The 20,504-nt window shown below is 45.4% G+C and overlaps 2 long non-coding RNA genes across 2 annotated transcripts; both read right to left on the reverse strand.

Annotated features, from left to right (window-relative positions):
- Nucleotides 1–12,350: 12,350 nt before the first annotated feature.
- Nucleotides 12,351–15,187, reverse strand: LOC110362192 (uncharacterized). The gene is made up of 2 exons (XR_002419308.2): nucleotides 14,623–15,187; nucleotides 12,351–12,539 (listed from the first exon to the last, which is right to left on the reverse strand). It is a non-coding gene; the product is annotated as an uncharacterized LOC110362192 (long non-coding RNA).
- A 778-nt stretch (nucleotides 15,188–15,965) lies between these two features.
- On the reverse strand, nucleotides 15,966–18,736 carry LOC110362186 (uncharacterized). The gene is made up of 2 exons (XR_002419298.2): nucleotides 16,841–18,736; nucleotides 15,966–16,190 (listed from the first exon to the last, which is right to left on the reverse strand). It is a non-coding gene; the product is annotated as an uncharacterized LOC110362186 (long non-coding RNA).
- Nucleotides 18,737–20,504: the final 1,768 nt, after the last annotated feature.

Genomic DNA, 20,504 nt, shown 5'->3' on the forward strand with positions numbered 1-20,504 from the left:
CTTCCTGATCACCTGCTACACATACTGAGGCCCAGCTTCCTGGGAAGTGGCTGGACATCACCCACTGATGAGAAGTAGAGAATAATTCTTTTGTTTGCCTTTACTTCCACATGCAGCCTTTGCTTCTGCTTTATTAAACTGCCTGTATCTTGACCCATGAGGTTTTTTCCAACTTATTTTCTCCCCTCACATCCTACTAGAAAGGGGAATGACAGAGCAGCTTGGTGGGCATCTGGCATCCAGCTGAGGTTAATCGACCATAGCGGGTTTTGGTGCCCAACATGGGGTACAAGGAATTTGAGACAAGGGTAGTAACTGGGAGAGGTAACGGACAAAATATGAACTGAGTAGAGCTAAAGAGAGGAAAGCGGAATAATTGTGGGGAATTTCAGTTGTCATAATTGTGGTGAAGGGACAACGAGTGGATTGTGTGTAAATTTTCCACTTCCATTCAGTGTTGTGACTATGTTATTTTCATTTTGGTGTGGGGAATTTTTTTGCTGATGTGAGTGAAATTTTTGAAGATTGTGAAGATTGTGTGATGAGTGTGGATTTTAATGATAATTCTTAAATTGGTGATTTACAGAGGAGAGAGGTGGAATGTATTGAGTTAGCATGGCAAGGTTTTAGTAGCAGGAAGGCTACAGCAGTGGTTTCTGTGAGAAGTTGCTAGAACCTTCCTCGGTGTCCAATAGAGGCAACTCCAGCTGGCTCCAAGATGGACCCATAGCACCTCTGTCATAACATATTTAAGAAGGGGGAACAAGATTCAACTCACCACACTGTCCAACCTCAGTAAAATGGTGTGATTGAGATGAGCTCCAGTGCCAGCAAATGAATATGGTGCAATGCTCAGTCAGTGAGTACCGTTTCTGCAGTTCACAGACCCCAGGACAGCTTTCTACCCGAACATTCAGTAGCCACACACCTGAATGCTGCTGGGCTCTTCTGAAGCTTCTTCGCTGCTGGTGAATTATTTCTTAGAATGTCCAGAACCACAGATCCCAAATACGGTCAAGATTTTCATTATATGAATTCATGGGAACTATCTTGTGTCCAAATGTCTCACAATTACTCTTCAAAATGTTCATGGCCAAATCTTGGCCAGGTTATTAGCAACTCTCTTGTTAATCCACTGGAGACTCACTGATTCAAGTGCAGTAATTAAATGGATGAAACTTCCAAATTCAACAATGGAAGAAAAAGTACATACGATTTGGAGCTCTTGGCAGTAAGGCACGCATGAAATAGCCTGAAATATGACATTGCCCTAATGCATCAGTTCCTATCTCAGGTGATCATTTGCCTTCAGACAGCAGAGGAGGATGAAAAGAACTACTGAGCTGTTGGATTGTTTAACAGCAGCTATAACCACTGTCTTGACCCTAGCCCTGCGACAGTCTCCTTGCTTTCTGGCTCTTGCTGACAATGACACCATGGTAGCTTGTCTCGTGAGTAAACAGATTCGTCAGTCTGGTTATGTTTGCATGTATTAATGCATTTAGAGAGTTCTATAATCCATCCCAAGCTGAAACTGCAATTTGATCCAAAAGGTTAATGCACTGCTTTTACATAGTGCAATGAGTAAGCTGAATTTGCATGTTATCACTCACAAATACACAGTGCCTTTCAGACAGGAACTTCAAAATGTTTTTCCAATAAGTGATTTAATCTCACAATGTACCAGCCAAGCTGGCAGATACAGCTTTCCTCTTTTAGGTAGGTAAACTGAGGCAGAGAATACTCAAACACGGATGTCCAACATGGTTTATTTTCAAAGACACCAGCTTCTTACAGCTGCCATTGCTTTAGGATTCCTACACACCTCTGAACTTCAGATAACATTTATTAAAATAAATTATGAAGTGAATAATGAAGTGAACAAAACATGAATAAAGACAACAGTGTATTAATATATCTTCCTGTCCTTTTTGCGATTCTTTAGACCTCATAACTTGTTTTATACATGCAGATAAGATGAATGAAAGGCCAGAGGTTTGGGAGTTATTTTGCCAGAAGGAATGGTTTGTGTTCCCTAACAAAAACACCTAATTTTTAGCAAAGGCTGAAAAGAGGAAGAGAATTCCATACCACTGGTATTATATATCCCCTTGTTTGTGCACACTGGCCTGTCTCCAAAGCAGAGTGTGTGGAAACCATATGACTACTATTGAATATGTGCCTAAATCAAATTTACAGTATTTTTGCTTGCCAAGCACATGCCTCCAGTGGGTTTAGATACCATATGTTACGTAGCAAACAGGTTGCAGTTTTATTGTGTACCTTTCCACGTGCATGATGATCTTGCCAAACTGAGTGACACCCAATTGTGCAGAAACTCCGTAACCTTCTGCTTTATTCTGAGCCCATGCAAATACCACTGGAATGGTTGACCCAAGCAGCCATCTACCTCTTCAAAAGCAGTTTCTGTAAGCAGAGAGGGAAATGAAGAGGGTAGGGCTTTGGATCTTTCCTCCATCTGAACTTGGGAAAAACACATTTGCAGAAGAGATTGTTAGAGAAGGCATCAGGAAGTAACATGTACCCTGTACTTCAAAACATCATTTGCTTTACAGCAGCACTAAAAATTTCAAAATGTGGTTTTGTTCCTTGTTGGCACAACCCCAAATCTTTTAGAGCAGTCTGTGTTGTAGATCGAATATCTGTTTTGCTGCACATGACTCCAGGCACAAATGGAATAGCCTGGTCCAGCTGCCACATTCAAAGGAAAGGGGTTCAAATATGGTTTTCTAATTTTGGCCATGAAACTAGAATGGAAGACTGACCACTGGACAGTTGTCATTTTGTTTAGAAATATGGAGTCTTGTAACATAACTGGTAGGAATGGCTGTTAGGAATCAGAGCAAAGATCCATCCAGCCCAGTAACCTGGCTCTGAGAACAAACTATCAAAACCGTGGTTTGCTGCTCAGGGACTTCCAGATCCCAAGTAATCTGTATTTGATGGACATTGATGGATGCACTCCTGTTAATTTTCTCTGTCTCTCCCTGAAACAAGGTCAGCTTTTGCCATTCCCAGAAACACTGCTAAACAATAGTAATAGTCTGGTAGTAGATATCCTCACAAGGAAAATGAAAAATATAAAGCAGAGTCATCCAAGTCCTGAAAAAAATGTGACCGATGACTGACTATATTCAGTGAAACCAATTTAAGGCCAGTAGGCAAAGCTGGGAAACCCACAAAATAAGAGGAGCTTTCTCACCAGACACATCTATGACTGGTGCTCTGGAGAACTGACCGTTGCTGAACAGCAGGGCACTGCAAAGCACAGACCTGATTGCCATATGCCACTAGTATGAGTGTGCAAAGAGAGAAAATTGTCATGTCTCCTGTAGCCTATGTAACTGCTTCTCTCACAGGTGAAACTGAAAGGAGAAGTAGTCATAGGAAGGGACATGGTCAGGTAACTAAGGCTGCCTGTTTTCTGTTTACCTTGGCTCTCTGACTCATTGGTCTACCTGAACACCTAGAGGAAAATATCAGATTGGATGAGAAGAAAGTCTGATGGTGCAGTATAACAATTAACCTTCCCATTTGCACAGAGAATATGGGCAGGAGAACTCAAAGTCTGCTTTGCTTGATGCTACAGCCTAGTAATGCTATGACTAGATGGAAAAACATGAGAACTAAATGAGCACCTCCTAAAAGACTGGAGAGAAGTGCTTGAAACAGCCCTAAAATTAAGCAGATTGGATAGCCTTCAAATCCTTTTCTAAAGCAACAGCAAAAGGCAGCAGCCCAAGCTTTGCTGGGAAGAACATGCCAGAAATGTAGACATGTGACCATGGAGAGATAAAGCTGAAGACAGCTCCAAGAAATAACAAAGTAAGTGGTTGGTTGACATGAAGGTATAAGCCAAGGCCTCAGGTAGGAAAGTCAGAATAAACAAGGAGATTGCGCAACAAAATGAGCTGGCATGATGTAAGCCAAGAAAAGGAAAGCAGTGACCAGATGGAAGGTTCCCAATGTCAGCAATAATATAAGCAACATGAGACAAGTTCATGGAAGAATTATCAATCATATAATCTGTAATAGGCTGCTGGTAAAAGAACCTCTTACTGGGGTGCATTGATACACTTGAGTGACACAGTGAGGGGTACAATTAACATTTGACATGGGTCTTACATTCTTGTGACATCATACCTGTGTTCCACACATTTGCAGTGTATTGATTCTTCTTCTGGTTCACAGTCTTATGGGGTAAAACAGGGTAATTGGATTAATATTTGATAGGCCACCCAGTTGTGCCTGACACAGGGGTCTCTGGGGTTATGGCATATGGAGATCACATTGCAGGTCTATGACTGTGACTGTCTTCCCAGAGGTTTCAGAGAAACCCCACTGAAATGTTGGATCTTTGGCAGCAATCTCCTTCTCCTCTTTCACTACTTCCTGTCATACGATGGGACATGTTGTGAGAATGAAACCATGCCTGCAAGAACAACAACTTCGCAGTCAATCTGTAACTTGTGCAGGATTTCCTACTCCAGCTAGATCCCTATAAGTCGATAGGGCCTGATGGGATTCATCCAAGGGTGTTTAAAGAGCTGGCTGACGTCACAGCAAGACCTCTTTCCACGATTTTTCAGCACTCCTGGGAATCTGGAGAGGTCCCAGTTGATTGGAAGCTGGCAAGCATTTCATTCTTCAAGAATGGCAACAGGGATGGCTTCAGCAACTACAGGTCTGGCAGTCTCACTTCTGTGCCTGGCAAAATTACAGAGAAGATTATTCTGGAAGTTATTAAATAACACATGAATGACAGTGTAGCCATTGGTCCCAGTCAGCATGGGTTCATGAGCAGAAAGTCTTGCTTGACCAACTTAATTTCTTTCTACAACAAGGTTACCCACCTAGTTGACCAAGGGAAGCCTGTCAATGTGATCTTTTTGGATTTCAGTAAAGCCTTTGATACTGTCTCTCACAGCATCCTCCTGGACAAGGTGTCCAGCATACAGCTGGATAAACACACAATGCAGTGGGTGAGTGATTGGCTGACGGCCCAGGCTCAAAGGGTTCTAGTACATGGGGTTATGTCAGGCTGGTGACCAGTCACTAGCGGGGTTCTGCGGGGATCCATCTTAGGGCCAGCGCTCTTCAATGTCTTCATAAATGACTTGGACACAGGACTTGATGGAATACTTAGTAAGTTCACCAATGACACAAAATTGGGAGGAGCTGTTGACACTCTCAAGGGCAGAGAGGCCCTACAGAGGGATCTGGACAAATTGGAGAACTGGGCAATGACCAACCACATGAAGTTCAACAAGAGCAAGTGCTGAATTTTGCGCCTGGGACACGGCAACCCTGGCTGTACATACAGACTGGTGGGTGAGATGCTGGAAAGCAGCTCTGCAGAGAGGGATCTTGGGGTTCTGGTCAACGGCAAGTTGAACATGAGCCAACAATATGTCCTGGCAGCCAAGAGGCCACCCGTGTTCACGGCGTGCTTCAAGCACAGCATTGCCAGCCGGGCAGGGAGGTGATTGTCCTGCTCTGCACTGGTGCAGCCTCACCTGGAGCACTGTGTGCAGTTCTGGGCACCACAGGATAAAAAGGATATAAAGCTACTGGAGAGTGTCCAGAAGAGGGCTACAAAGTTGGTGAAGGGTTTAGAGAGGAAGCTGTACAAGGTGCAGCTAAAGTCACTTCGTTTGTTCATCTTGGAGGAGACTGAGGGGAGACCTCATGGTGGCTACAGCTTCCTCACAAGGGGAGGAGGAGGTGCAGGTGCTGATCTCTTCTCTTTAGTGACCAATGACAGAACCTGAGGGAATGGCAGGAAGATGTGCCAGGGGAGGTTTAGGTTGGACATTAGGAAAAGGTTCTTCACCTGGAACAGGCTCCCCAGGGAGGTGTCACAGCCCCAAGCCTGACAGTGTTCATGAAGTGATTATACAACACCCTCAGACAAATGGTGTAAGTTCTGGGGTTGTCATATGCAGGTACAGGAGTTGGACTCAATGATTCGTGTGGGTCCCTTCCAATGCAGGACATTCTATGATTCTGTGCAATCCTCTTCTGCTATTGCCCGCTAAGCAGTACATGAACAATGCCATTTTTCCACTGGACACCAGCTCCAAGAATCTCTTACAGCAGCAGTGCATTTCTGCTCTGGTCACTCTCACGGCCTTTGTTTTGGTACCAATACTCATTTCCACATAAAATGCACATGTAGAGAGATTTGGCACCATGGCAAAGGCAACTGAAAACTAGTTACCATTTTTAACAGTATGTTCCAAACATTTGTTTTCTCTGGATTTAAAGCAGGTTGGGTTAGAACTCCTTAAATGCTACAAGCTTTAATTTTAAAAAGCAGTATTCCTTTGGACACCATCAGAGCAATGGAAACAACTATAGAAAATACAGAGGAATCAGGTATCACTTGTGAGAAAGTAACTAGGGATGTAGTATTCCATTACACGGGATGCATTTGTACCATTTTAGCTCGCACAGATGGAAATATAGTTCAATGTTTCAACATCATTTGACTTTCACATGTTAAAATATTGATAAGTGCTGCGCAGGATAATGCCCCTATGGTTTCAAGTAGTAACTGGAGCATGATGTTTATTGAAGTGAAATACAGCAAAGCCTTTAACAAGTATTTAAAATTCTGGGAATCATTCTCAACACTGTCATAGATTATTTCTCTATTTTTCTCCAGATAATCTTTGTTGATATCTTCTGGTTTGTGAGTGCTAAAATAAAATCCATCTTCTGATCACCTCTGTGCTTGTGTTACAAAAAACTCTGTAGAAAAAAAAATCCTGTTTGAAAACTAAAATGCTGCTGTCATACATGAAATAGCAAATTCCAATGAAGAAAAACAATGCTACATAAAATAGGCATAAATGGGCCATAGACTCTCTGTTCTAAATATTTATGGACCTTTATGTTGCAGCAAGAACATCTGAAAGCCATAAAACACATGATTATCCATATTGCTCAACAAGGTGTAACTTGTATCATGTCAAAGCTTCAGTTCTAAAATGCACAGTATTTCCTACATCACTTATGATTGCTAAAACCAAATTAGTCAAAAAGTAGCCAGTGGAGGTCAGAAAAGCAGTCACTTTAATATATTTGAAGGTAACATGGGCCATGTAGCATTTTTTGAAAGTGCATATCACAGAGGTAAGACTGGCTTTCATTCCAAATTCATTTCTCCAGTCTGCATCATCAAGTTTAGCAGAGCTGCTTTGGTCCCCTATGAAAGCAAGGCTTCACTTTATGCTCCCCATTGGCACAAGCATGGAAAAATTAAAGAGGAGAGTAGTTTACCAGATACAGTTCAGGTGAACAGGCTGAAAAATGTTTTAAATTGAATGTAATATGGAGGAAAAAGAAAAGTTTTCAAGCACTTGAGCAACCCTGCACGGGTGGTTCTTTAGGATGTACTGTTTAATCACATCATCTCCAGGACAAGGCTCTCATATAAACACTGAGTAGGCCAGATCTACATGGGAAGCCCGAGTCATTCCCACATGAATGTTCGGTGCCAGGAGTAGGGTTTGCAATTTATGTGTGAAGGTGCATGGCAAAGCTCCTCTTAATCTAACCTCACAGTAGTGTTAGATACCAAAGACCATTGTGAGACTGTAAACAGGATATTGTTTTCCTCTTCTCAAAGCAAAATAAGAAAAACAAATCCTATTTGTCCCATTGCACTTTGTCTGATTGAGCATTATAGTTAAGGTGTTCTTAAGATCCTCAATATCTCAATAGTTCTGCTCTGAATACTATTTAAATTAAATGCAAATTCCCTTGTTTCATAATTCATACACATATTTTATCACATAAGTAATAATAATAGGAGTGATCAGTTTCAGTGTAAATTATTATTTTGCAGAGCAGTCAGTCTCCTATCCTTCTAGCCACTTTATTATCTGATAATTAGAGCCAGTTATAAATGTTTAAATTTGTCAATTTCAATACCAGTTGATGAAAATTCTATGAATATTCTTTGTAAAGAATATCAGAGCGTTTCATTTCCAAGTTGTTGAAGTGTTTCACTTTGTTTTTTTAAATTAGATTCATAGAGAAGAAAATTTGAAGTTATTAAGTCAAAAGAAATCCATATCAGCATGGAGTGTTCCAGCTTTACTGAGAAGGAACATTTTGGTAGCTCATGTAGAAATTCCAAAGTATCTAAAATTCCAGAATTTCACCATTTTGTTGTCCTGAAAGAAAAGTTTGAAATGTTAACATTTCCATATAATAAAGCCCCTCAGTTTTTAAATCTGCTAATTATGTTGAACAGTAGGCATCGATTGACTTCAAAGTACCACTTACATGTTGGTACAAGAAGTACTGCAAACCATCTCGGAAAAAAAGAATTGTATTACTATGAATTAGTGATGCAGCAAGATGTTCAGGCTACTCATTATGTTTCACGGTGTCATATGCTGAACATTATTTAAAACAACAATATCATAATTTTTTCCACTGGGCTTTTCAGAATCCCTCTTGATGTCTTCACTTATGCAACATTCTGGATCATTCCCTTGAATAAAAATAATCTCTTATTTAATGAATGCCAGCCAACAGTCTCAGCACAAAGCTTGTTGCCATGATTTCTGAATCATTCAGAACATGCAAATTGACACAAACCTTTCTCATCCACCACAACTCAAGCTGAGAACATGCCTCAGCTGTGTTCTCTGTACACTTGCATCTCAGCCACAGAGGACCCATATGATCATATGTTATACTGCCCAAAAATAACTGTCTCTTGTGCAGAGAGGCATTTAACCAGACATATCGTGTAACATCTTCTATGGCCATCTGTTCAACCTAGTTGGCACAGGTATTTTAGAGCAGCACACAGGTTAAATGCATTCAGCAGCTAGTTATATGCTGCATTACAGCACTATATTACAATGCTTTAGTGTATTGTGCAATTGTAAGGGAAAGTGGCTATCAGATTAAAAAAGTGAACATGGTCCACAGCTGTCACATGGATGCCATACTGGCAAAGCAGAATGTACAACATATGTGTCTTTCTGTTTTTCAGCAGTCCTGCTAAATACTTTAAAATATAATGTTCTGTTTATAGGGTGATGTTGTTCATATATGTTGAGACAGAGTCTCTATGGACATTCAAACTCAGATGAACAGCAGTAAAAGAAAAGTGGGTGTCAAGTAACTTCCCAGAGTGGCTAGCTAGTCATTTAGTAGTCAAAAGCTGTCACAGCTGTTTCTTAGAGGCACAACTGGCACTGCATTACTTAATCAAACAAGCAGCATTTAAAGATAGAGTAACACTCAGAGATTTTGGAGATAGATACACCTCTCTGCTGGTTTGTGGGGGCCTTGTTCTGCCAATCAACATCTCAGATACCTCACATCAGGCCACTCCTCTGTTCAGGTCTTGTTTAAGCCGCTTGTCAAAACAGGCAGAGTGTGTATGGGATGGCTACATCTACATCTTCAATGTAAAAATGCACATTGTAATTCTTCATATATCCTTAAAAAGATTTGTATGCTTTGTCAGATAGTGAAGAAGTTGAGGCCAGATGGGAATCCGTAGGTCAGGGCTTTATTCCTTCATTAGCTGTGTAATTGTAGGAGTGGTGTTTCCTCTCTGAGTCTCAGTTTCCTTGAGTGGACACCATGCTGGTTAACCTTGGCATTTCAGAATAAGGCAGGGGCAACTTCAGCTCTCAGCATTGCATCCCTTGTGTTGTTGGTGTTCTCCTGCCAAGCGGAGTTTTAAACTTTGGGTTCTTAAGCTCAGTTATGTGGTGATTGCTGGTACCAAATGGCAGGTGTCCCAGAAGCTGTGACGCGGAGCCTGGGGATGGCTAAACCAGTCAGGCAGAATTATGAATAGAGAAAGCAAGATGACTCAGGAAGGCTACTTCAGAAACATGTCTCCAAAAGACAAAACCTGAGACATTAAAGGAATTAGGATTTGCCTTAGTCACTGCTCAAGAGGGATGTGGCCCATCCAGTCAATGCTCTTACTCAGGAGTCCTTTCCTTAAGTTGCATTTTTGTCACATGGAAGAAGAAAGGTTTTCTATGGTTAACTGTCATTATACCCTGCCTGGTTTGGAGTAAGAGTCAGTACCTTGCTCACATCCCAGGTGACAATAGAGGTGGCAGTATTTTTGAGAGGATAATTCAGTCCCCCTCGAGTGAGACTCTGCAGGTGGGCTCTGGAAGGGGATGCTTGACCTGAGGTGTCTGCTGGGCCCAAGTCTTCTGAATGCCCTCAGAACCTAGGCAGCCACTATACACTGTGTGCATTGTGGGTGTTGTGGAGGTTTTGTTAGAGGAATCACAGAGATGTGAGAGACTTAGCTCAGGCCTTGGTAGTTAAGTGATAATTAAGCCCTCAGTGGATCTGGCCCAGGCAGTCTACGGGTGGAAATTGTAAGTATTGCTCTAGTCATTTAACCTAAACACACATTCCTTTAAGAATTTTTTTATGTATGTGGTGTGTGTTTTATGGGATAAAATTACTAGATGGTGTCATCATGTCAAATCAGCAGTCATTTGGAAATAAACAGACAATGACATGAGAAGATACCTCAGGGAAAATGCTTCTGCTATGAAAACAAAGTACTTTGTAGAGAAAGTGTTGACAAAATACAGTTGAAGCCACACTGCTGCTAGTTACGTAGTATGGCACACGTCCTGCCATGGTTTGAGGGTAGAATTCACATGTGTAGCAAAGAGGCAGAAGGGAGTAGGGAAAACTTTGGTAGTAGCTGCCTTGAAATATGACAATGGTAATGATGTAGGATATCTAAAACATTTTTTCTGGAAAATAAAGGGTTGTTCTTCAAATAATATTAGTGAATCTCTTGACACCAAAAATACGAAATAACTGCCTTCCTTATGTAAAATCACCTTACACCTGGAGCTAGAGCAAAGATACATGCACATGCTTAGCTGCAAGTAATGAGTATAGCTCCACTGAAGAAGAGTTTTCCCTGTGCTTAAAATAAATGACGTGGCCACCTCTCAGTGTAATTGGCGTCATTATCACGACTTTCTCTATTAAGCTGCGTTTCCCACTGTTTGCCATGTACCTTTTTCTTCTCGACTGTGAAAACAGAGGAAGGTTTCAGGGAAGAAGGGATGGCTCAGAGCTGTGGGACCAGTAGATGGCAGCAAGAACACGCTGAAAATGCTTTCCCTACCCAGCCGGTCAGCCTGGAAAGTGGTACAACCTCAAATGGATTCAATATTTGCCTTTCATATTTGGAGAGCGAAAAGTATATGTGACAATTAGAGGGTAATGCAATATTACAGTGCAAATAAGAGAGTGAAATGACTGTGTAAGCACTGAACAGTTCCCCGATTTAATTTGTTTGTACTGACCAAACTTCGCAATTGCAAGCTCACCTCTGACGGTGTGAACAGAGGGATGGGAGATATGACTCCTGCCAGTCACCAGAGATATTTTGGAAACTTCCCTGGCCCGTCTTCTCTATAACACTTACTGTGCAGGATAGAGGTGAACTAATAGTGCTTTCAGGCTGAAAAGTCGCAGCAAGCTTCGAAGGAAGGAATACCTCCCTTAACCCAGCTGTCATTATTGTATTTCTCCTCCATAAGGGGTTCTACTCTCTGCTACAGACCCTTCTGAAAAAAAAAAAATATATATATATATATATATATTAAAAAAAAAAAAAAAAAGAAGTTAAGGGGTTAATACAAACTCCAAATATGTACATACACAAGTACGATTTTTTTTTTTTTTCAAGGGAAGCTAGGGTCTGGGCTGACTCACTGCATATCGCAGTAATTGCAAAGATGGAATGCAACAGCTCCAGAAAACTGCCAAGAAGTGAACATAAAATCTAGGCATCCAGGAGGCAGCTGGGCTTCTTAATTATTGGCAAATATATTTATATATAAATATTTTGCCAAGCGTGATTTGGCTGAAGAGTTCCTGTGAAGTGACCTTTTGCTTTCCTTTGTTTTGTGTCTGTACACATGTCCTAGATAGATACATGAGGAGAGAGGCAAAGATGCAGAAAGATAAATAAACGGATTTCACACAGCCCTCCAAAATCCCAAACGATGCCTAAATTAAACGAAGAGGGATATGAAGCGAGACATAAGTGCAAGCACAGATTTCAGAACTGTGAAAATATGTCAGCAGAGCATCATTTTTTAGTTCAGACTGATAATCACTCCCTGCTCTCATTATAAGATCAGAAGGGCCATCTGTCCTCTCTGGATAATTCGGAGCTCAGATACAGTGAGCACCCTTGTTAGAAAATGACCCTCCTACTCTCTGTAATCACAAGCACTTCCAGCCCTGGGCTCCGCATTTCAGCCGGGGAGGAACAAATTGGTTCCAGATCAGTATTGATTACCTACAGATATATGGTTTATTTGGTACTCTATTTTGGTAAGAAGATTTTTATTTTGGAGAGATGATGTGGCTTGTTTCCTGCCTGCATTTTCCAACCTGTCATCTTCAGTTCTTCGAACTTTTCTCTTCCTTCTCGAGATGTAACGCTAGGATGTAGCATGAGACCGAGGAGTATCTTGATTCTGTAAGAAAAGAAGTATCAGTCTGAACAATACAGCTCTGAAAGCTGGTCCCAATACACGATCCCTATTTGTCTGCAGTGAGCTGTTTCCCTTCTGATATATGGTAATTTTCGAGCGACTGACTCATTCACAGCCGCAGCAGAGAGCTGTATAATGCAAGGCTTCTTCAACATTTGCTCTGGATCTGCAGATAAAAACAAGTCCTAGCGACTTCACTGACATAGGACAAAGTCATTAGACTAAGGGAAAAATCTTGGGAAGGAAGCATGGGCTACCTTCCTCTTCCGACTCAGATTCAGTGACCAAGTCCCGTGTCTCCCGCGAAAATTACAGTTTCTAGTCAATGAGACAACTTCATCATCGGAAGGACAGGAGCGGAGTAAAGGTACTCTTTTTCGGGGAAGAGTCCTTGCAAGAGTATTTCATCCGGAATCATTCTTGCAGGGACCAATGTGTATTGCATCGCTAATAGCAGAAGATTGCAAACAGGACGAACAGTTTTAGGACATCAGGACACGGGGAAGTCGCAGGTGGAAGGAATCCGATTTTAGAGCTAAGAGCTTCATCGATTCTAATGACCCGCTATAAGAAACGTGAGGTTTCAATAAGTAGTTTATTATTATTCTGATGGTAGCGTTTTCTCCTCATTTGTAAGACAATTATGTTTAATATTCACCGAGGAATAGTGAGGTGGCATTTGAAACCCCCCCGAGCCGGGGGCAGGGTTGCCGTTTGCACAGAACTGCGGCTGGCAGGCTGCGGGGCGTCCGCAGGGGCCGTTCCCTGGGGGTCGACGGCCCGGGGGGGCCGAGACCTGCGTCGGCCGCGGGGCCGCTCCCGCCGGGCCCGGGCCGGGCACTTCCCCGGATGGCTGCAAAGCAACCCTGTCCTCGGGAGCAAACAGATATTAAGCAACGTTTCCGAACCCAGACGACTTCAGATCGTGTTGTTAGAGCAGCCGACGAGGATGGGCGCTGCCTCACCGGCGTCATCGCCCCCGGCTTCGCTGGGTTGTTGGGGGGCAGCACCCCCTGGTTGGGGGCGGGCAGGGGCTGAGCACACTTGAGGCGAGACTTAGCAGGCATCCCAAGACCGCTTTGTTTTGCGGTTGCCATCCATAAAACCCATATGCTAAAAATCAGAACAAAGCCAAAGCGAGCAGCGCCCAGGTAACTCTCGCTGCAAATGCTGGCTGGCGCAGAGGAGGGATACGTTTTTGGGCAGTCAAAATAATGTCTCAGTTGATGCCAAATAGGTCTTTTTATTGAGCAGCTAAATAATTTCAAGTGCTGGTTTGGGTGTTGTTTTTTTTTTTTTTTTTTTGGGGGGGGGGGGACAGGGGAGAGGGCATTTGATTTGTTTTTTTGTTTTAGTTTTTTTTTAAAGAGTCCGGATCTACCTGATCTTTCTCCTGCCTCTCCCTCTTCCCGTAATTTTCCTCTCTAAGGAAAGCTTTTGTATAAAACTCGAGCATATTGTGGAGAAGGAGAGAAAGTAGGTCCAGTACATAAAAGCTATAACACCAGGTAGCCTCAAATGCGTGAGTGATACATATATGTTTATTCCCACCGAATAGTTCTGCATCGGGTAGTTAAGGCGTCGGGGTCTGCATCTGTCTACCTCGGTGGAAGAAAACCCTGTGAAATCGCGTTGAGTCTGCCGGTGCGTGTATATATGTGCGTGCGGCTGTGCAGGCAGACAGGTAGATAGATTGCACTCACGTAATCTGCTCGTGTCTCTCTAGCTGGGAGGATTAGTTATCTCTCCATCTATTGAGAATTAACAAGGGTGAGAGATTATGTATCAACGTAAAGACAACGGCTATGAATATGAAACACATAGGTAAGACGGATTCAGTCAGCCACTCAGCTGCAAAGCTGTTCTTTAGGGCTGCTCTGTCTTATCCCCTCAAAGCCCACAGACAGTTTTCTCGGCGTGTCTCCACCGGGGGATAAGGAGGAGCAGGCTTGGTGCTGCACACCCCCGCTTTTCACATCCAAAGTCTACAGAAAATTACATATATCACCGCCGTGTCTGGACTTTGCTGGAAATTGGCAGCCTCCCCCCACTCCGCCACACGCACCTTTTGTTCCGGCCAAAAGAAACATTTCGGAGGAGCTGACGAAGGGTGTTGTGCCAGAATGGGAGAGACGACGGGAGGGCCGCGATCCCCTCATCCCCACCCCCTTGCTCCGCGGACGGGGCTGCTCTCCAGGAGCCCGGCGGAACAGGCTGGGGCCGGGAGTACTCCAGGCGAAGGGGTCCTTACGGCGGCGGGAGGGGAGCGCGACCGGCCCGCAGGAGCGGCCGCGGGGGAGGCGGAGAGGGCAGAGCTGGGGGCTGTCGGGCCGGGCCTGCCGCGCCGCCAGGTGCGGGGAAGGGACCGGGACTCCAGCACGGGGGCACCAGAGGCAGGCGGGACCTGAGGGACGGGAGAGGGGGATCTGTGCGATCGAAGGGGCCAGGACACCGGGGCCAGGGCAGAGGCCAGGGCCGGGGCAGGGGCAGGGGCGGCGCACGGCGAGGTCTCTGCGCCGCGCAGGACCGTATTTTGCGGCAGAAACTCTCTTGAGCGCAGACAATGGGAGCGGGATGTTTACTGCGGGCGGGAAGACAATTAGCGATTCATCGGGAGAGATGTGTCACCCAAATGTCACGGGGAAGCTAACATGACATCTGTTTTAATGGCTCCGTGCTAATAAACTCCTCTCGAAGGGCGGCTTTGTGGGGACGTCAAAGATTATTTACAGAATGAGTCAGTTTCCAAACGGGCTGAGGCGCCGTCGGTGGCGGCGGGAGCGCGGCGCGGCGGGGACGCGGCGCCCGGGCCGCGGCGGGGCGGGAGGGACCCGCCGGGGAGGGGACACCGTACCGCTCCCCCCGCACCTGCGGGCAGCGCCCCGGCAGGGCCCGGCTCATGGGGGGCGATCAGAGTGGGGCTGCACTCCCTTACCGAGCCCAGCGCCCCTTGCCCCGCTCAGCCCCCGCCGAGGGGAAGCGGTACGGCAGCCCCGGGCGGGCATCCTTTCCCCCGCCATGGCCGGCTGTACCGCGGGGGGAGTGAGCGTGCGTGTGCTCGGGGGGATGCACGTCCACCTCCAAGATTCGCCTTCTGCTTAGCTTTCCCTGGTGGGTGGGGGAGCCCCAGTCCCGGGAAGAAATCACCCAGTGTGAAGCGCCCCGAGGCAGCAGGGAGCGGGTCCCCGTCCTGGGACAGCAGCCGGGGGGCGCTGAGGCGGGCCGGCCGCAGAGATGGAAGTTCCTTGACACCGGGAAACGGCGAGGACCCAGAAGAGCGGCCGGATTTACACCGAGTGCCACATCCTGAGTTATTGAACGAGACACGCTGCAGTAAAACACATAAGTAGACAGACCGAGAGAATCCATTTAGAACAGTTAACACAGTCTGACTCGCTCACAAGCACACAGTGGGGGGAGACAATTTAATTTCCGTCAAATCCATCCGAAGATTCTTACATTCAGATTGTTGTTCAGATGGCATGAAAGGGTTATTTAAAAGACAAGGAGAGGACAAAACCTTTGAAGCCTCTGACCATTGGTCTGTGTTCTTGTGCGTCCTCGATTTCCGGATACTGGAAGGCCAGACTGGGGGGGGGCAAATGGGAAATACGCGACTGTGCTTGCAAATACCTGTGTATATAAAGCGAAAATGTGTGTGTTTATATATATATACATATACACGTGCATGTGTTTGTCTATCTGTAGAGATAACAGACACTGAATCTTAAGACAGGCAGGGCGAGCCAATCCAAAAATCTTCACTCGGGCAAAACCGTCACTGAACGTAATAGCAGGTTATTGTAAACCTGTCTTCAGTACTTATTAATCGTCTAGATCAAATACATTAATGGACAGAGAGAATGAAAACAGGCTGAGAACCGTCAGTCGTCCTTTCAAGGACAACGAAAACGCGGCACTGACACCGGCTCTGAACGCAACAGCGTGCTCTGTAACCTGGAGAGAGGGAGGAGGTGGGCCGGGAAGGGGGTGGGTGAGAGGAAAATTGCCGTTGTCATGAAAACTAAATGTAATTTTAAGTGGCCCACATGAGTAAATAAGCCATGGATCTTTTTTGCCTCCTTCTGTCTCCATGGCTATTGTACTCCCAAAGAAACGCCGAGGGCAGGCGAGTGCCAGCCCTGCACGTGCGGGATGACCCAGGGGACAGAGGCGCGGGAGCAGGGGCTCGGCCAGCCCTCGGGTCCCCGTTCTTCCGATCCCACCGTGGCAGGGGCCCGTCTCCTGCAGCCTGGCACAACTTTTCCCGGTCCATTACAAACCTCGTGGCGCGCATCTGCTTCCTCGGGCTTCGACGGGAGCGTCGGTGTCCTCCGGGAAAAACACACCGGCCGCTTCCCAGGACTTACAGAGGACGAGGGGGGGAACACCAAAACTACATACCCATTACTTACACGGATGTTTGTACGTATCTACCTGCACACACCATTTCTGTGCAGCTGTCTGGTAGGTGTGCATCTGTGCGCCTGACTTTTGGGGGCCGCGGGTAAGGCTCCCTAGCTGCCCTCTCCTTTTAAGCACTTGCTGGCTGGGTGTCCCCCCGGCGCGAAGTGCCAGGCAGAGCCTTCCCGCTGCGGACCGGCCCCGGCAGGGCAGGGACGGCGGGCAACGAGCCCTAGCGAACGGCGGGGAGCGGGGCGGCCCGCTTGGACAGCCCCGCCGCCGGCCGGCTGCCGAGGCCACACCGCTGGGAGCAGGGGGAAGCAGGGGAGGGATCCCGCTCTCTATTCCAGCTATTTCCAGAGCCCGATAAACAAAATGCTTTTGCTATCTTCTCGCGCAGATAAGGCAAGAAGTGGTTTTCTTTAATAATATGATTGAAATGTTAGGGGTATGATGCCTCCTCGTTAGTAATATTGGCTTTGCATGCAGAGCACAATCCCATCCCTCTAGACTGCTTAGCCAAAACAGAGCGTAAACTCTGTAATTAGTAACGTGTTCCATCATTAAAGAGCCCTGCTGAGAATTTCTATTTAATAATGGTCTTAAATTAGTTATGATGGTAAATACTCATCTGGAAATTCAACATCTAAAACCATCTACAATCTGGAAATGCTCCAGTGTTGCTGTAATCTCCTGTAACACAGAAATGACTATCACATTCAACCATCGCATTAGAAATTCGCCTTACCGTTTGGTCCACGAATATACAGTATGGATGTGTTAATTAGGTTAACCCATACACTGTCTGCTTCACAAATATTTAGAAATAAACAATGAAAGCTCCTTCTTAATACGACACAGCCGGGGAATGGGCAGGGGGGAGGGCGGATTTTACTCTCACAGTTGGAAAGTCTTTTGTTTTCAGATAAGGTGGAACTACAGCGTCCTCGGGCCTAAGAGGTCACCAACACGCACCCACGGACACGCACCCACACCTCCGCGCAGACGCCACCTGGGCTGCGCTCAGCAGCTCCCCGCGACGCACAGCAGCAGCACTCACGGCTCCTCCTGCAGAATGTGGCTTTTGTCGCTCGCCTCCCGGCTCAGGCGGATCAATTCATAGCACACTCTTCTTCTGCCCCCCGCCCGCCTTTTAAACTGAAAACAGCTCGCTCCTGCTCTGCCGTGTCCCCGGTTATACAGCGGGGCTTGGCTCCGGCATACCTTCCAAGAGAGCTTTAAAAATAGTCCGAGGAGACGCAAGGAAGAAGCAACGAAAGAGTAAATAGGCAGATAGATAGATAGATAGATAGATAGATAGATAGATAGATAGATAGATTATAGATAAAGCTGGTTTCCCCCGCGGCTGCAGGTGGAATAAAAGTTTTGCAGATAGACTGCGATTAAGGTATAAATAAGTCATTCAGGTACACTTATTCCCACTGGGATATAAAAGAAAGTTACTTGTAATAACAATAGAAAATACAATAGAGATAGTTGAGGGTTATGGTAGGAGGAAAGTGAGGGGAATTAAGTATATTTCTGTATTTACCTAGACGTCTAAATGTTTATCCTCTCTAGCACTAACCTTTCATGTTTAATGAATGAATCTGCATTGCAGGTTTTTTTTCCTCCCTCCATGTGCCGTCTAGTTTTAAATCTGCAAGCACCACAAAGAGGCCGTGATCCCATCTGCCTATGATTCCAAATTAAAGTTCAAACGGACGGCTTATACACTACTGATCCTGTATCATAGCCTCTCGCGACCCTTCAATTACTATTTAATAGAATTACAGTGTAAAATCCCAATAGTCTTAAAGAATGTTTTATCACAGACTGAAAAGAAAGAATATACAGACACCTCCAATGTTATTGAACTGTATTACTGACCTATTTAGATATTAAAAGGGAATAGTGTTCTACAAGACATTACAAGAGCTACTTTAATCTCAAAACATGCGTATGTCTACAAATATGTCTGTCCACATATACATGTGAGTGTGTCTGTAGACATTATGTATATCAGTTCCATCCCATCAGCAAGTGCACACAGCCACGCTGTGTGGATGTGTGTGCTCACCCGTGTACTTACATACACACAAACACACGCGCTGCTCCAGGCCTGTGTGGAAAACAGAGTACTCTGGTAAACTGCCGTACTACTTTATTGTTGCCAGATATTGCTAAAGAGGTTATTCCAGTAGGAAAGCAATTTTTCCTCCACTCATTGAAAAATACTCTTTAATTGACCTTATTATTAAATGAACTTCCCCTGATGATGTTTCTATGGGGACAAAAAAGCAAATATTTGCAGTAGAGCTAAATCTCCCTCTAATAGCTAGGACTGGAAATAAAGTCAGTCGCAGTCTGCCTTTAGATACTGTAAATCTTGACTTCCTATGTAGTTTTCTTCTTTCTTTTTCGACCTGTTCTGCAATAGACCTGCCTGCTGCAGGGAGAGCCGATACTGCCACTTCCTCTGGCTTTCAGGGAGGAGATTCTAACCACACACTTCCAGATATTTCCATCTACCCTTTCTTTATTCATTACACTTTTGCAGATCCCGAAGTGCCGAGCCGAGCCCTGGTCTGAAAACACCTTGCTTCCAAAATAAAACAGAACAGCGCTGAAAACATAACTTAGCAGCCATCCCTCCCCTAGACACAGCAACACAAATCCCTTTAGTGTCATTTAATCATGGCTATGTCCCCACAGCCCCTGCCTTTTTTCATTTCAGTGCCAGAAGGGAATATTTAGTCTACAGTCGGTAATATCCTCAGTGTTTTTTCTTCCCAACTCTTTCTCCCTCACCTCCACCTCCCCAACGTCTCTATCCCTTGGTCATTTTGTATCTGGATGGTTTGGTTCTTTTTCTCCCTCTTGTATACACCATTTACAAACTTGTGTATCGGAGTTCTCGCAGGGTCTTGATGCGGCTACAGGCCACGAGTGACCTCTGCATTTTGGACTCGCGTTGCGTGTTTGTGCGTGTGTCACCCTACACACTCGTGTGCGTGTGCTCTAGAAAAAAAAAAAAGGCAATGTTTGTCTATCCCCTCCCTACACGCGGAATCCAGGCCAGTGCGATGTGGAACTCAATAAGAACCTGCATGAATAAACACGAATAGAAAGTTGTGCTCAGCTAACCGAAGAAATCAGAGCAATACCAGGGCACCAACGTCCACATTTCTTTTCACTTCGGGCCGGGGCAGTAACCTCATCTTGGGTATGCTAAAAATTAAGGGCAACCGGCAAGCAGATTCAAGCCCCTCGAAAAGGCGGCTGTAATTGATCGGGCAGAGGGAGCTGGGGATGATCGAAGCCCGCGCCTGGACGCGGAGGGCCGGCAGCAGCCGCGGCCCAGCAGGAACACAAAGAACACCCCAGCGTGCTAAAGGGCTCGGGCCCGGCCCTTGGGCAGTGACAACCGGGAGGGAGGGAGAGAGGGAATGCAGGCAGGTGACTTCGGTGGTCTGCAGACCTCCAAGCCGAGGTACACGCGCGCAGGCGGAGACGCAAACCGGAGCTCCTTGGGGATGAAGG

This window comes from Columba livia, chromosome 3 (assembly GCF_036013475.1).
Source record: "Columba livia isolate bColLiv1 breed racing homer chromosome 3, bColLiv1.pat.W.v2, whole genome shotgun sequence".
In the NCBI taxonomy this organism is placed as follows: domain Eukaryota; kingdom Metazoa; phylum Chordata; class Aves; order Columbiformes; family Columbidae; genus Columba; species Columba livia.